The 16,548-nt window shown below is 45.2% G+C and overlaps 1 protein-coding gene across 2 annotated transcripts in view; it reads left to right on the top strand.

Annotated features, from left to right (window-relative positions):
• Window positions 1–2,333: 2,333 nt before the first annotated feature.
• osbpl5 (oxysterol binding protein-like 5) overlaps window positions 2,334–16,548 on the top strand; it is a 149,236-nt gene continuing 135,021 nt past the window's right edge. For both annotated transcript variants that reach the window (XM_034176894.1, XM_034176893.1), the window contains exon 1: window positions 2,334–2,660. The gene's annotated coding sequence lies outside the window, so the exon portion shown is untranslated. The remainder of the gene's footprint in view (window positions 2,661–16,548) is intronic.

Here is a 16,548-nt window from a genome sequence, read left to right as displayed (position 1 = left end):
AAAGTGGTGAACCCAACACTCATCCTGGGTAAGAAAACGTTCCATGTAATTGGCTGGATCCTCTTCAAATTGCGCCAAGTTTGCCTTCGACATGACTAGCCTGGTGCGTTTCTGATCAGGCGTCAGAAGACGTGGCACCCACCGTGCTGATACCTTTGACATTCCAAGTTCTTCATGCAGAATGTGTTCAATTCTCTCACGGGATATTCCCACAGCATCTGCTAGCTGATTAATCGTCGATCATCTGTCGTCCATCACCGTTTCATGAACAAGGTCAATGTTTTTCTGGGTTGTGGCTGTTGCAGGCCACCCATACCTTGGGTCGTCTTCAAGGCTCTCTCTGCCCCTCTTAAATTCACCTGCCCACTTCTGCACTGTAGATATGGAGGGAGCTTCATCCCCTAATGTAGCAACCATATCCGCATGAATGTCCTTGGGCTTTAATCCCTTCTTATGCAGGTACTTAATCACACCGCAATGCCAGATTTTGTCCATTTTTGCCATTTTCCTCTACAATGAACTTTCAAACTTGGCTATGAACCACAAACTACCTCACAACCTGGAAGAAAATAACACAGTCATCAGAAGAGTTGAACTTAATGCATGCCAAGTTTTATTGAAATGGCATTTCTCCTTCTTGGTGAGCCTTAGAACTTTTCAGCCTACCCTCGTAGGTGGGATTGCAGTGGAGTTTCTAACCATTTGTTTAATAAAATTATGGAAAGTGAGAGGATGCCTGAGAAGTGGTGACCAAGTGTGCTGGTTCCTATTTTTAAGAACAAGGGTGATGTGCAGAGCTGCAGTAACTACAGAGGCATAAAGCTGATCAGCCACAGCATGAAGTAGAGGCTAGGCTTAGAAAACAGGTGAAGATTTATTAGCATCAATATGGTTTCATGCCAAGAAAGAGCACTACAGATACAATGTTTGCACTGAGAGTACTGATGGAGAAGTATAGAGAAGGCCAGAAGGAGTTGCATTGTGTGATTGTGGATTTAGAGAAAGCTTATGACAGGGTGCCAAGAGTTGTGGTATTTTATGAGGAAGTCTGGAGTAGCAGAAAAGTATGTGATGCACGATATGTACCAGGACAGTGTGACAGTGGTGAGATGCACAGTTGGAATGACAGATTCATTAAATGCTGAGGTGGGATTACACCAAGGATCAGCCCTGAGTTGATTCTTGTTCACAATGGTGATGGATGGTTGACGGATGAGATCATACAGAAGTCTCCCTGGGCTATGATGTTTGCAGATGACATTTTGAACTTTAGTGAGAGTAGAGATCAGGTTGAGACAAGCCTGGAGAGATGTGGAGATACGCTCTGAAGAGAAGGGGAATGAATGTGACTAGGAGCAAGACTGAGTACATGTATGTAAATGAGAGGGAGCCCAGTGGAATAGTGCAGTTACAAGGAAGAGAGGTGGTGAAAGTAGATGAATTTGAATCCTTGGGGTCAAGTCCAAAGTAATGGAAAGTATGATAGAGAAGTGAATTAAAGAGTGCAGGTAGTGGGCAAGGCGGCAGGGGTGATTTGTGACAGAAGAATATCTGCAAGAGTGAAGTGGAAAGTCTACAATACAGTAGTGAGACCAGCTATGTTGTTTGTCTTAAAGATGGTGGCACTAACAAAAAGACAGGAGCCAGAGCTGGAGGTGGGTAGAGCTCAAGATGTTGTGATTCTCTTTGGGAGTGATGAGGAAGTACAGGATTAGGAATGAACATATTACAGGGACAGCTCAGGTCGGGCAGTATGGAGAGAGTGTCAGAGAGGCAAGATTGAGATGGTGTGGACGTGTGCAGAGGAGCGGCCGAGGGTATATACAGAGAAGGATGCTGAGGATGGAGCCACCAGGCAGGAGTGGAAGAGGGAGGCCAAAGAGGAGGTTGATAGATGTGGTGAGGGAGGACATGCAGGTGGTTGGTGTGACAGAGGAAGATACAGAGGACAGGGTGAGATGGAAATGACTGATATGCTGTGGTGAAACCAAATCCTGTAATTAAATTGCCTTATATTGTTTTGCATATTTCTTATACCAACTTAATAATCTTAATACCAACAGTGGAATTTCGAAACTTTGAGTGTTGAAGCAGTTATTATAGGAATGTATTATCATACTTTTTATGATCAACTGCAAATTGGTACAGGATGTAAAACTCATGACAAATGCAAATTAATGTCAGAATTTCATAAGAGTAGTCTAATTAATTAATTACTGAGTCTGTAAGATTTCGGTTTATGCGTAAATGCCAAATACAAGAAAATGGCCAAAATTAAATAAATGAACGGCTTTTAAATGTAAAAAAATCCTTTTGTTCCAAATGGCTATCACGTGGTTTTCGGCGTTTCGAAGCAAGCATCAAAACATCTTTTTTTCGCTGGACCATGCTTCGCAGATTCGATACTGTGTCGAGCGGTGCGCGCTTCGAACTTAGCGTCGGGAGAGTTCACTCCACACATTCACTCTCCATGTTGAAACGGACCAACTTCTCCTTCAGTCGACTCCGAGCGTCCCTCCGCGCTGCCTGCCCTCCGGGCCGCGGCTGTCCTCGGCTGTGTTTTCTAAAGAAACGGGAAAGTAAATATAAAGATTATATGACGCTGGACGACGAATGAAGCTCCGAAACAACTGAGTGAACGCTGTCCGTGTGGACTCACGGTATGTTTATCTTTAACGGTTTTCTTACACAGCGAGAGAGAAAACTCTCTTTTAGGTTAACTCGTATTTTAAAAAGAAAAATAAGACACGTCTGTGTGATAATGTAGGCTTTCTCCAACTGCCAGTGTTGTTGGTTGTGTTTTCCAGCATCGGTACATTAGTTTTGACAGTGTTTACTGAGCGGACAGCATCAGCGTCCTCTGGCTGTGTTGACTGGGTGGCTAATGGCTAACCTTAGTAGCTAGCATGAGCTACATATTATTATCCACATCACCGGGGCGGAGGGGCCGCTGATGCCCCATGCGGCTGCAGTCCGGCTGGGATTTGTTGTTTGCATGGTAACCGTGAACCCGCCCAGTGTGTCTGCAGCGGCTGCTGTCACACGGATTAGCAGCTCTGTACGATTTCCACGTATGCGTTCCGTGTGTGGAGCAGTCAGGGTAGTCGATCTTAGACGTCACCTCATTTAATACTACATCTTGATGTTCACATCGTCGTAATAAACCATGCATGCAGTCGACGTGTCCGTGAGAGCTGTGAGGGTATGGGATGAGGGTATGGGATTAGATCGGTTCAAGCATACGGTACACCAAGCTTCCCAACACATAGCCCTGTATAACGTTGTCAGAGTCTCCACTGCTTCCCATGCTTTCACCTTCAGTCTTTCCAATAGAGTCTTTCAGAGTCCCTTCATCCCCTGTGTGCTTGAAGTGCTTCTGGTTTGACTCGCCACGAAAGTCAGCATGAAATGCGGTCACCGAAGGTATTCAAACATAAGTTAATGTGTGCATTTATAGAGTTATTTATTAAAATCCCAGGATGAATCAGACCCAAGTTAGGTGCCATTAATATTCCCATTCCAGAAGGGCCTTAATTTCCCAATAACTGTGAAGAAGCAACAAATCTCTGTGCAACACCATGTTTGAGCGAGACCCATGTTGCCAACTGAACAGTCCCCCCACTTAAGAAGTTTTACTTTGTCATCTGATGGTTAATCAAATCAAATCAATTTTATTTATATAGCGCCAAATCACAACAAACAGTTGCCCCAAGGCGCTTTATATTGTAAGGCAAAAGCCATACAATAATTACAGAAAAACCCCAACGGTCAAAACGACCCCCTGTGAGCAAGCACTTGGCGACAATGGGAAGGAAAAACTCCCTTTTAACAGGAAGAAACCTCCAGCAGAACCAGGCTCAGGGAGGGGCAGTCTTCTGCTGGGACTGGTTGGGGCTGAGGGGAGAGAATCAGGAAAAAGACATGCTGTGGAAGAGAGCAGAGATCAATCACCAATGATTAAATGCAGAGTGGTGCATACAGAGCAAAACGAGAAAGAAACACTCAGTGCATCATGGGAACCTCCCAGCAGTCAAAGTCTATAGCAGCATAACTAAGGGATGGTTCAGGGTCACCTGATCCAGCCCTAACGATAAGCTTTAGCAAAAAGGAAAGTTTTAAGCCTAATCTTAAAAGTAGAGAGGGTGTCTGTCTCCCTGATCCGAATTGGGAGCTGGTTCCACAGGAGAGGAGCCTGAAAGCTGAAGGCTCTGCCTCCCATTGTACTCTTAAAAACCCTAGGAACTACAAGTAAGCCTGCAGTCTGAGAGGGAAGCGCTCTATTGGGGTGATATGGTACTATGAGGTCCCTAAGATAAGATGGGACGTGATTATTCAAAACCTTATAAGTAAGAAGAAAAATTTTAAATTCTATTCTAGAATTAACAGGAAGCCAATGAAGAGAGGCCAATATGGGTGAAATATGCTCTCTCCTTCTAGTCCCCGTCAGTACTCTAGCTGCAGTATTTTGAATTAACTGATGGCTTTTCAGGGAACTTTTAGGACAACCTCAATTCAATCAATTTCAATCAATTTTTTTTTTTTTATATAGCGCCAAATCACAACAAACAGTTGCCCCAAGGCGCTTTATATTGTAAGGCAAGGCCATACAATAATTATGTAAAACCCCAACGGTCAAAACGACCCCCTGTGAGCAAGCACTTGGCTACAGTGGGAAGGAAAAACTCCCTTTTAACAGGAAGACACCTCCAGCAGAACCAGGCTCAGGGAGGGGCAGTCTTCTGCTGGGACTGGTTGGGGCTGAGGGAGAGAACCAGGAAAAAGACATGCTGTGGAGGGGAGCAGAGATCGATCGATTTGTGGGGCCAAGTACAATAACTTCAGTTTTATCTGAGTTTAAAAGCAGGAAATTAGAGGTCATCCATGTCTTTATGTCTGTAAGACAATCCTGCAGTTTAGCTAATTGGTGTGTGTCCTCTGGCTTCATGGATAGATAAAGCTGGGTATCATCTGCGTAACAATGAAAATTTAAGCAATACCTTCTAATAATACTGCCTAAGGGAAGCATGTATAAAGTGAATAAAATTGGTCCTAGCACAGAACCTTGTGGAACTCCATAATTAACTTTAGTCTGTGAAGAAGATTCCCCATTTACATGAACAAATTGTAATCTATTAGACAAATATGATTGAAACCACCGCAGTGCAGTGCCTTTAATACCTATGGCATGCTCTAATCTCTGTAATAAAATTTTATGGTCAACAGTATCAAAAGCAGCACTGAGGTCTAACAGAACAAGCACAGAGATGAGTCCACTGTCCGAGGCCATAAGAAGATCATTTGTAACCTTCACTAATGCTGTTTCTGTACTATGATGAATTCTAAAACCTGACTGAAACTCTTCAAATAGACCATTCCTCTGCAGATGATCAGTTAGCTGTTTTACAACTACCCTTTCAAGAATTTTTGAGAGAAAAGGAAGGTTGGAGATTGGCCTATAATTAGCTAAGATAGCTGGGTCAAGTGATGGCTTTTTAAGTAATGGTTTAATTACTGCCACCTTAAAAGTCTGTGGTACATAGCCAACTAACAAAGATAGATTGATCATATTTAAGATTGAAGCATTAAATAATGGTAGGGTTTCCTTGAGCAGCCTGGTAGGAATGGGGTCTAATAGACATGTTGATGGTTTGGATGAAGTAACTAATGAAAATAACTCAGAACAATCGGAGAGAAAGAGTCTAACCAAATACCGGCATCACTGAAAGCAGCCAAAGATAACGATACGTCTTTGGGATGGTTATGAGTAATTTTTTCTCTAATAGTTAAAATTTTGTTAGCAAAGAAAGTCATGAAGTCATTACTAGTTAAAGTTAATGGAATACTCAGCTCAATAGAGCTCTGACTCTTTGTCAGCCTGGCTACAGTGCTGAAAAGAAACCTGGGGTTGTTCTTATTTTCTTCAATTAGTGATGAGTAGAAAGATGTCCTAGCTTTACGGAGGGCTTTTTTATAGAGCAACAGACTCTTTTTCCAGGCTAAGTGAAGATCTTCTAAATTAGTGAGACGCCATTTCCTCTCCAACTTACGGGTTATCTGCTTTAATCTACGAGTTTGTGAGTTATACCACGGAGTCAGGCACTTCTGATTTAAAGCTCTCTTTTTCAGAGGAGCTACAGCATCCAAAGTTGTCTTCAATGAGGATGTAAAACTATTGACGAGATACTCTATCTCACTTACAGAGTTTAGGTAGCTACTCTGCACTGTGTTGGTATATGGCATTAGAGAACATAAAGAAGGAATCATATCCTTAAACCTAGTTACAGCGCTTTCTGAAAGACATCTAGTGTAATGAAACTTATTCCCCACTGCTGGGTAGTCCATCAGAGTAAATGTAAATGTAAATTAAGAAATGATCAGACAGAAGGGAGTTTTCAGGGAATACTGTTAAGTCTTCTATTTCCATACCATAAGTCAGAACAAGATCTAAGATATGATTAAAGTGGTGGGTGGACTCATTTACATTTTGAGCAAAGCCAATAGAGTCTAATAATAGATTAAATGCAGTGTTGAGGCTGTCATTCTCAGCATCTGTGTGGATGTTAAAATCGCCCACTATAATTATCTTATCTGAGCTAAGCACTAAGTCAGACAAAAGGTCTGAAAATTCACAGAGAAACTCACAGTAACGACTAGGTGGACGATAGATAACAACAAATAAAACTGGTTTTTGGGACTTCCAATTTGGATGGACAAGACTAAGAGTCAAGCTTTCAAATGAATTAAAGCTCTGTCTGGGTTTTTGATTAATTAATAAGTTGAAGTGGAAGATTGCTGCTAATCCTCCCCCTTGGCCCGTGCTACGAGCATTCTGACAGTTGGTGTGACTCGGGGGTGTTGACTCATTTAAACTAACATTCATCCTGCTGTAACCAGGTTTCTGTAAGGCAGAATAAATCAATATGTTGATCAATTATTATATCATTTACTAACAAGGACTTAGAAGAGAGAGACCTAATGTTTAATAAACCACATTTAACTGTTTTAGTCTGTGGTGCAGTTGAAGGTGCTGTATTATTTTTTCTTTTTGAATTTTTATGCTTAAATAGATTTTACTGGTTGTTGGTGGTCTGGGAGCAGGCACCTTCTCTACGGGGATGGGGTACTGGGGGGATGGCAGGGGGAGAGAAGCTGCAGAGAGGTGTGTAAGACTACAACTCTGCTTCCTGGTCCCAACCCTGGATAGTCACGATTTGGAGGGTTTAATAAAATTGGCCAGATTTCTAGAAATGAGAGCTGCTCCATCCAAAGTGGGATGGATGCCGTCTCTCCTAACAAGACCAGGTTTTCCCCAGAAGCTTTGCCAATTATCTATGAAGCCCACCTCATTTTTTGGACACCACTCAGACAGCCAGCAATTCAGGGAGAACATGCGGCTAAACATGTCACTCCCGGTCTTTTTGGGGAGGGGCCCAGAGAAAACTACAGAGTCCGACATTGTTTTTGCAAAGTTACACACCGATTCAATGTTAATTTTAGTGACCTCCGATTGGCGTAACCGGGTGTTATTACTGCCGACGTGAATTACAATCTTACCAAATTTATGCTTAGCCTTAGCCAGCAGTTTCAAATTTCCTTCAGTGTCGCCTGCTCTGGCCCCCGGAAGACAATTGACTATGGTTGCTGGTGTCGCTAACTTCACATTTCTCAAAACAGAGTCGCCAATAACCAGAGTTTGTTCCTTGGCGGGTGTGTCGCCGAGTGGGGAAAAACGGTTAAAGATGTGAACAGGTTGGTGGTGTACAGGGGCCTTCTGTTTAGGACTACGCTTCCTCCTCACAGTCACCCAGCCGGCCTGCTTTCCCGGCTGCTCGGGATCTGCTGGGGGACAGCTAACAGCGGCTAAGCTACCTTGGTCCGCACCAACTACAGGGGCCTGGCTAGCTGTAGGTAAATGGTAAATGGACTGCATTTATATACCGCTTTTCCATCTGTATCAGATGCTCAAAGCGCTTTACAATAATGCCTCACATTCACCCCGATGTCAGGGTGCTGCCATTCAAGGCGCTCACTACACACCGGGAGCAATAGGAGATTAAAGGCCTTGCCCAAGGACCCTTACTGATTTTCCAGTCAGGCGGGGATTTGAACCAATGATCTTCTGGACTAAAGCCCAACACCTTAACCACTAGACCAGGAGGATTTTCCAAGGTGCGGAGCCGAATCTCCAATTCGCCCAGCCTGGCCTCCAAAGCTACGAATAAGCTACACTTATTACAAGTACCATTACTGCTAAAGGAGGCCGAGGAATAACTAAACATTTCACACCCAGAGCAGAAAAGTGTGGGAGAGACAGGAGAAGCCGCCATGCTAAACCGGCTAAGAGCTAGTAGCTGCGCTAAGCTAGCGGATTCCTAAAAACATCCATCCATCCATCCATCCATCCATCCATTTTCTTCCGCTTTATCCGGAGTCGGGTCGCGGGGGCAGCAGCTCAAGCAAAGCCGCCCAGACCTCCCGATCCACACACACCTCCTCCAGCTCTTCCGGTTGAACCCCAAGGCGTTCCCAAGCCAGCCGAGAGATGTAGTCCCTCCAGCGTGTCCTGGGTCTTCCCAGGGGCCTCCTCCCAGTGGGATGTGCCCGGAACACCTCTCCAGCGAGGCGTCCAGGGGGCATCCGGAAAAGATGCCCGAGCCACCTCAACGACTCCTTTCGACGTGGAGGAGCAGCGGCTCGACTCTGAGCTCCTCCCGAGTGACCGAGCTCCTCACCCTATCTCTAAGGGAGCGCCCAGCCACCCTGCGGAGGAAACTCATCTCGGCCGCTTGTACTCGCAATCTCGTTCTTTCGGTCATGAGCCAAATCTCATGACCATAGGTGAGGATCGGAACGTAGATCGATCGGTAAATCGAGAACCTTGCCCCCCTATTCAGCTGTCTCTTCACCACGACGGTCCGATACAGCGACTGCATCACTGCAGATGCTGCACCGATCCGTCTATCGATCTCACGCTCCATCCGTCCCTCACTCGTGAACAAGACCCCGAGATACTTAAACTCCTCCACTTGAGGCAAGGACACTCCACCGACCTGAAGAGGGCAAAGCACCTTTTTCCGGTCGAGAACCATGGCCTCGGATTTGGAGGTGCTGATTTTCATCCCGGACGCTTCACACTCGGCTGCAAACCGCCCCAGTGCACGCTGAAGGTCCTGATTTGATGAAGCCAACAGAACCACATCGTCCGCAAACAGCAGAGACAAGATTCTGTGGTTCCCAAACCAGACCCCCTCTACACCCTGGCTGTGCCTAGAAATTCTGTCCATAAAAATAATGAACAGAACCAGTGACAAAGGGCAGCCCTGGCGGAGGCCAACGTGCACTGGAAACAGGTTTGACTTACTACCGGCAATGCGAACCAAGCTCCTGCTGCGGCTGTACAGGGACCGGATAGCCCTTAGCAAAGGACCCTTGACCCCATACTCCCGGAGCACTCCCCACAGGGCGCGCCGAGGGACACGGTCGAATGCCTTCTCCAGATCCACAAAACACGTGGACTGGTTGGGCAAACTCCCATGAACCCTCGAGCACCCGATAGAGCGTGTAGAGCTGGTCCAGTGTGCCGCGACCAGGATGAAAACCACACTGCTCCTCCTGAATCCGAGGTTTGACCATCGGTCGAATTCTCCTCTCCAGTACTCTGGAATAGACCTTACCGGGGAGGCTGAGGAGTGTGATCGCCCTATAGTTGGAACACACCCTCCGGTCCCCCTTCTTAAACAGAGGGACCACCACCCCGGTCTGCCAATCCAGAGGCACTGTTCCAGATCGCCACGCGATGTTGCAGAGGCGTGTCAGCCAAGACAGCCCCACAACATCCAGAGACTTAAGGTACTCAGGACGGATTTTATCCATCCCAGTAGCCTTGCCACCGAGGAGCTTTCTAACCACCTCGGTGTCTTCGGCCTGGGTAATGGATGAGTCCGCCTCCGAGTCCCCAGTCTCTGCTTCCTCTTCGGAAGACGTGATGATGGGATTGAGGAGCTCCTTGAAGTACTCCTTCCACCGCCCGACAACATCCCCAGTCAGGGTCAACAGCTCCCCACCCGCACCTTAAGCAGTGCTGGTGGAGAGCTGCTTCCACCTCCTGAGGCGTCGGACGGTTTGCCAGAATCTCTTCGAGGCCGACCGATAGTCCTCCTCCATAGCCTCCCCGAACTCCTCCCAGACCTGAGTTTTTGCCTCTGCGACCGCACGGGCTGCGGCACGCTTGGCCTGCCGGTACCTGTCAGCTGCCTCTGGGGTCCCACCTACCAACAAAGATAAGTAGGACTCCTTCTTCAGCTTGATGGCATCCCTTACTTCCGGTGTCCACCACGTGGTTCGGGTATTGCCACCGCAACAGGCACCAGAGACCTTGCGACCACAGCTACGAGCAGCCGCATCGACAATGGAGGTGGAGAACATGGTCTACTCGGACTCTATGTCTCCAACCTCCCCTGGGATCTGGGAGAAGCTCTCCCGGAGGTGGGAGTTGAAGACCTCGCTGACAGAGAGTTCCCAGCAGACCCTCACGATACGTTTGGGCCTGCCAGGTCTTACTGGCTTCCTACCCTCCTAGCGGATCCAACTCACCACCAGGTGGTGATCAGTCGACAGCTCTGCCCCTCTCTTCACTCGAGTGTCCGAGACATGTGACCGAAGGTCAGATGATACGACTACAGAGTCGATCATCGACCTCCGGCTCAGGGTGTCCTGGTGCCACGTGCACTTATGGACACCCTTGTGCTCGAACATGGTGTTTGTGATGGAAAAACTGTGACTAGCACAGAAGTCCAACAACTGAACACCACTCGGGTTCAGATCAGGGAGGCCGTGCTTCCCGATTACCCCCCTCCAGGTCTCACTGTCGCCGCCCACGTGGGCGTTGAAATCCCCCAGGAGAACAATGGAGTCCCCAGTCGGAGCACTATCTAGTACCCCTCCCAGGGACTCCAGGAAGGTCGGGTACTCTGCACTGCTGCTCGGCCCGTAGGCCGAGACAACGGTGAGAGACCTGTCCCCGACCCGAAGGCGTAGGGACGCGACCCCCTCGTTCACCAGAGTGAACTCCAACACTTGGCGACTGAGCAGAGGAGCAATAAGCAATGCTACCCCAGCTCTCCGCCTCTCCCCGTGGGCGAAGCCAGAAAAATGAAGCGTCCAGCCCCTCTCCAGGAGTTGGGTACCAGAGCCCAAGCTGTGCGTGGAGGTGAGCCCGACTATCTCTAGTCGGTATCTCTCAACCTCCCGCACAAGCTCAGGCTCCTTCCCCCCTAGCGAGGTGACATTCCATGTCCCAACAGCCAGGGGCTGTGAGCATGGACCGGGCCACCCGCTCTCGACCGCCACCCAATCCTCTCTGCACCCGACCCCCATGGCCCCCTCTGCAGGTGGTGAACCCACAGGAGGGCGGGCCCACGTCACTCTTTCGGGCTGAGCCCAGCCGGGCCCCATGGGCTAAGGCCCAACCACCAGGCGCTCGCGCATGAGCCCCAATCCCAGGCCTGGCTCCAGGGTGGGACCCCGGCTCCGCCATACCGGGCGACGTCACGGTCCTTGATCTTTTACTGGTCATGGAGGTTCTGAACTGCCCTTAGTCTGACCCGTCACCTAGGACCTGTTTGCCTTGGGAGACCCTACAGGGAGCACAAAGCCCCCGACAACATAGCTCCTAGGATCATCCGGGTACGCAAACTCCCCCACCACGATAAGGTGGCAGCTAGAGGGGGACACACTAAAAACACACAAAGTGAATAATGTGTAAATAATTTAGAGGTGATTCAGCAGAGGGAGTGCTTTAGTTAAGGCACGTGAAGATCACACTGTGAAACAAATCCTTATCTAGTTATCTAGCTCAGTCTAACTACGCAGATTAAACAGCTAACAGATACAGCAAAACACCGCTGTGCTCTGGAACTGGAAGTGATACAATACCGCAGTGAGAGCCAACCCAATAAATTCGGTTGATAAAGACATTATTCCCTTTGATCGCTTTGGGTGTAGAGAGTCAGACTCAGTCTCAGACACACGTGGAGTGAAGGCACAGTGATGGCAGGGAGGACCAGTTTTTAGAGGGGACCGTTCGCTTAAGGCGCTTTTCTACTACAAAGCTCCAGCACTACTCGGCTCTACTCTACTCAGCTCTACTCTGTTTGGTTCCAAGCGCGCCCTTTTCTACTGCAAATAGTACCTCTTCAACGTGGGCGGGTTCAGCAGAGCAAACTGCAGTGATGTTGTTTTATACGCGACACAAACATAAACAATGGTGGACTCCGTGTGTTTACTGCTGTGTGAGTTTTTAAGAGAAAGTTGCTGGTGGCGAGACGCTTGAGAAGTACAGAAGACTTTGGGAATTTATACAACAATATGAAGATGAAGACGAGAAGATACAAGCTGCTAAAGAGACGAAGAGGCAAAGCATGACGGTAAGCTAATCGTTAGCTTCCTAAGTAGCTCGTAAATAAGTAATAACTGCAGGCTGTCGCTATTAACTGTTAAAATTGTGGCTGTCAAAATAAAGCGTTAATTTAGATTAATTACAATACCTATCACGCCTTCAGTCACACTTTGCTCTGTTTTGTTTTGACGTCAGTGACTTAGTCTGTAAATAAAGACGCGTTTCTGAGAGCAATAAACGTGTTAATGTCAACACTTTTTTTTTAACCAAAGTAACTTGCTTTGCTAACTTATTGCTAAATCTCAAATGTGGGAGTTTGTGCGTTTACTGACGTTCATGCACAAAATGTTGATTCTGTTTTAATGACCCTTAACATCGTAAATTAACTCGAGCAGGTTTAAAACACATTAAAAACGTTTTCCATCCAGATTTTAATGTTCAATGGACAAATTTAAAATATTAAATCTAATAAGATATTTATTAAAGGAGTCATATTGTGCAGAAAGAATCAGCCTCCAGACTCCCACAGTTCTGTTTTTATAGACATTCTTTATAATATAGCCTTTTATTGTCATTGTACACATACATACAATGAAATTTGTCTGCATTTAACTCATCCAAATTACACTTAGACAGTTCTCCCAATTTAAGATCAATTTACAGCTTGTTTAATACCTCCTTGATATGTAACAAAAATAACCCTGATCCTTCTTTACCTGATTATTAAATGCCCCAGGCACACACAGATCTGAGTTTTTTTTAATATACCTGCAATTAAATGATTCATTTAGATTAATCACAAACCCTGTAATCAATTTCATTATTTTTTTTAATAACCTGACAGCACTAATTAAAATATGTATGCTGTGTGTGTGTTTCAGATGGTTTTCTCGGAGTCACCGCTGCAAAGGTTCATGCCACGGAATGGGACACCTTTGTCATCATCATCATGTTATACATGTTATGTTTCACTATGAATTCTGAATACATTTTTGTACTTTTTGCTAAAATGTCTCCACTTTTGTGTAACATCAGTTTGATTTGTAATAGTTACCAAGGTTTACTGATTTAAAGGCTAACAGTTTGAAAAGCTGTTTAAGCATAATCCAGTAGTAAAATAAATTTTACATTTAATGGGGTCATAAATGTAAATTGAAGTAAACAGACAGTAAAACTGGTTGTTCAAAATTCCTTGATGTAATGGTGCCTTCACTGAAGTGACTAAACCTTTTTGTTTATGTTAAATACCATTTGGTAAAATCTCAGTTTAGACATGGTTATTCCAGCATTTTTGTAAAGATTCAGCCAGGTGTAGTGTGCAGTGTCTTCTGGAGCGGCAAAAACCCAAATTAAAAATTCTTAGAAATGAACCTTCATTGCACCAAAACATCAATGGCAAAATGTTTTTTTTTTTTTTTTTACTGTTTACTCAGCCTGAAATGACAAATTATGATACAGTCACATGAGTCAAATTGTTTACTGCAACAAAAAAGAGCAAATACAAAAAAATTAAAAAAGCAACACAAACTATACAAAAGTTTCATGTGTCTGTAGTCTGGGGTGGGGGTGCAGGTCTCATGCCCTGGTTACGCATCACGTGCACAAGGTCGCCCAGCACGCCAAGATATGCCTGATTAAATGCAGCTTCCACCACCGTTGCTTCCTCAAGGATCAGTCGGATGTGTCAATCACACTGGGCCCAGTTCAGCTTCAGCCTCAACGTCACTCAAGATGGACAGATTCTCCTGCTGGAACAGGCTCCTTTTTCTCTTGCCTGGACAATAATGAAGGTAGAAATGGGAAAGCAAGTTTAAAACAAAACAAAACAAAAAAAACCTTCAGTCTCTGTATGATCATTCCTCAGAGTTTCAGTTATCTTGGTCACTTTGCATAAAAATTATGTTCTTTCAAAATGATCCTCCAACAAATCAGACCATTTGGAGCATCATTTTGAAAGAACATGACTTTTATGCAAAGCGACCAAGATAACTGAAACTTTGGGAAGGTTCAGCAAAATTTGCTGGACCTTTGTGGGATTTATTACAATATTTATGGGTTCTGTTTTTTTTTTTTTTTTTTTTTTTTTTTTTTTTTTTTTGTGAAGGGGCTGGGGGGGGGGTCACCCTGTATATATATCGTATTTGTGAAAGTTAAGGTGATGTGAGACACGTTATTCTTACCTGTGATGACACGTTGCTGTGTGGTGCTGGACGTTCATACAGATGTTGAAGCTGGTGTTCAAACCCTCCTCGCTTATGGAACTGGATTCTTCAACAAAAACACAAAATGGCGACATGTCAAAAAAAAAAACCAAACCACATCACAGTAATGGCACTAAATGAGTCAAATGTGCATGTTTGTTGTCGTGCTGACTTCAGGTGTTCTTCTGTCAGAAGTTAATACTTTTAAAGCGGAGGACGGGGTTAGCTAGCGTGCTAGTTAGCAGTCAGCTAGCTCACTGTGCCCGCGTACATGAGACAACGATGTTACTTTAACACAAGTTTAGACTCGCAATCTTCGTTTGTTAAAGTGTACTTCCCACCAATGGAATAAGTAACATTAAACGGTGCTTTCAAGCAGACTACAGTCACAAAAACACTTACCATCCGTCGCTTCCAACAAAGCCAAGTCGCGGTCATCCTGCCTCCGGGTGCTCGCCGGTCGCTGTCCGTAAACAGCGTTCCTGCGGTTGAACCGTTTCCAGCCCTTACCGTCCGACCTACTCCGGTCGTTGTGGTCCTGTAATCACTTTTAAGGTTTTTCAGCTGTTCTCTGCGTTGCAGTAATGTCCGGTGAGTCGGGCGCGGCCAAAGACTGGGAGATTTTCTCATTTCAGGTCGCTTCATCCACTTCTCTGTATTCTTTCTTCCGCCACCAAACACAAACGTCTGCAACTCATCCACAGACCACGGTGTGGTTTTGTGCGAGTAAAAAAACCAAAAAAAAACAAAACGGCGTGAAACGAAAGAAAAGGACAGCCGCTGTAACGTCGCTGTGACCATTTAAAAATGGCAGGTTTTGATTTTCATCTCGGACGGCGCGCTCATGACTCGTCCAGTGACGACATTCTCTGACCAATCAGTGGCCGGCAGCCTGTTGATGACACATTTTAGTATCGGCTCGGCTCGCTTGGAACCGCTTCTGAGCAGGTACTAAAAAAAGCACCCAATACCAGATACTAACCCTAGTGGAAAAACAAAAAAAACGAGTAGAGTCGAGCCGAGTAGTGCTACTTTTGTGAAGCAGAAAAGCGCCTTTAGTGACACCAGAACCACTCCATGTGCGCAAAGGATCATGGGACCCCGAATTTTTCTATAGTCTTTTACTTTAATTCAGTGTGCTCAATCGTCTGTGTGTGCATGGCAAGATCTTCAATAAATATTCACAGAAAACTTCTGTGAATAGCCTGTCTGAGTTGACGTCATTAAACACCTTCCACAAGAGATTATGAATGGAATTCTTTTACACAATGCCGGTGTTTCTAAATTCAAATTAGTTTTTATACTTTCCATCGTTAGAATTCACTATGACCAAGATGATTGTATTTTTTGTATTTTATTTGTCATTAATGTTCTCATGATGATGTTAATCTGACCATCATGACATGTGCTGCTGCCTTTCTTTACCAGGTCACCCTTGTAAAAGATGTTGTGATCTCAATGAAATTCTGTCTGGTTAAATAAAGGTTATTATTATTATTATTATTATTATTATTATTATTATTATAATCAATCCCCCTCCAAAGATGGAGAATGCAAATATCACAGAGAGAAGCTCTAAGTCCTTTTCCCAAGGAGATGCACTGTAAGGGATTTTGATCGGATGTCGCAAATACCAACTCGGAATTAACATCTTCCGAGGTGCATTCAAACAGACCATTAATACCTGGCACGCATGTGCAGAAAGAAGTACAAGATGGCCTCCTATTTGTAGTTCATTCGCTTGAACATAAAGATTTATTATGTATTTTCTAAACACAACAGAAACATGGCAGCATAAGGCATTGGTAAGTAGAAGTTTTCGGTGAATATTTATTGAAGCTCCAGACGGGTGCATAATCCTCTGTGCACCCGTCTGGAGCTTCAAGCTTCAGGGTGTTGAATTAAAATAAGTCTACAGGAAAGGAAACACAAACTTTGTTTAAAAAAAAC

Source organism: Thalassophryne amazonica, chromosome 8 (assembly GCF_902500255.1).
Source record: "Thalassophryne amazonica chromosome 8, fThaAma1.1, whole genome shotgun sequence".
Taxonomy (NCBI): Eukaryota; Metazoa; Chordata; class Actinopteri; order Batrachoidiformes; family Batrachoididae; genus Thalassophryne; species Thalassophryne amazonica.
Note: the sequence above shows the minus strand (reverse complement) of the source record. Positions and strands in the feature narration are given on the sequence as shown.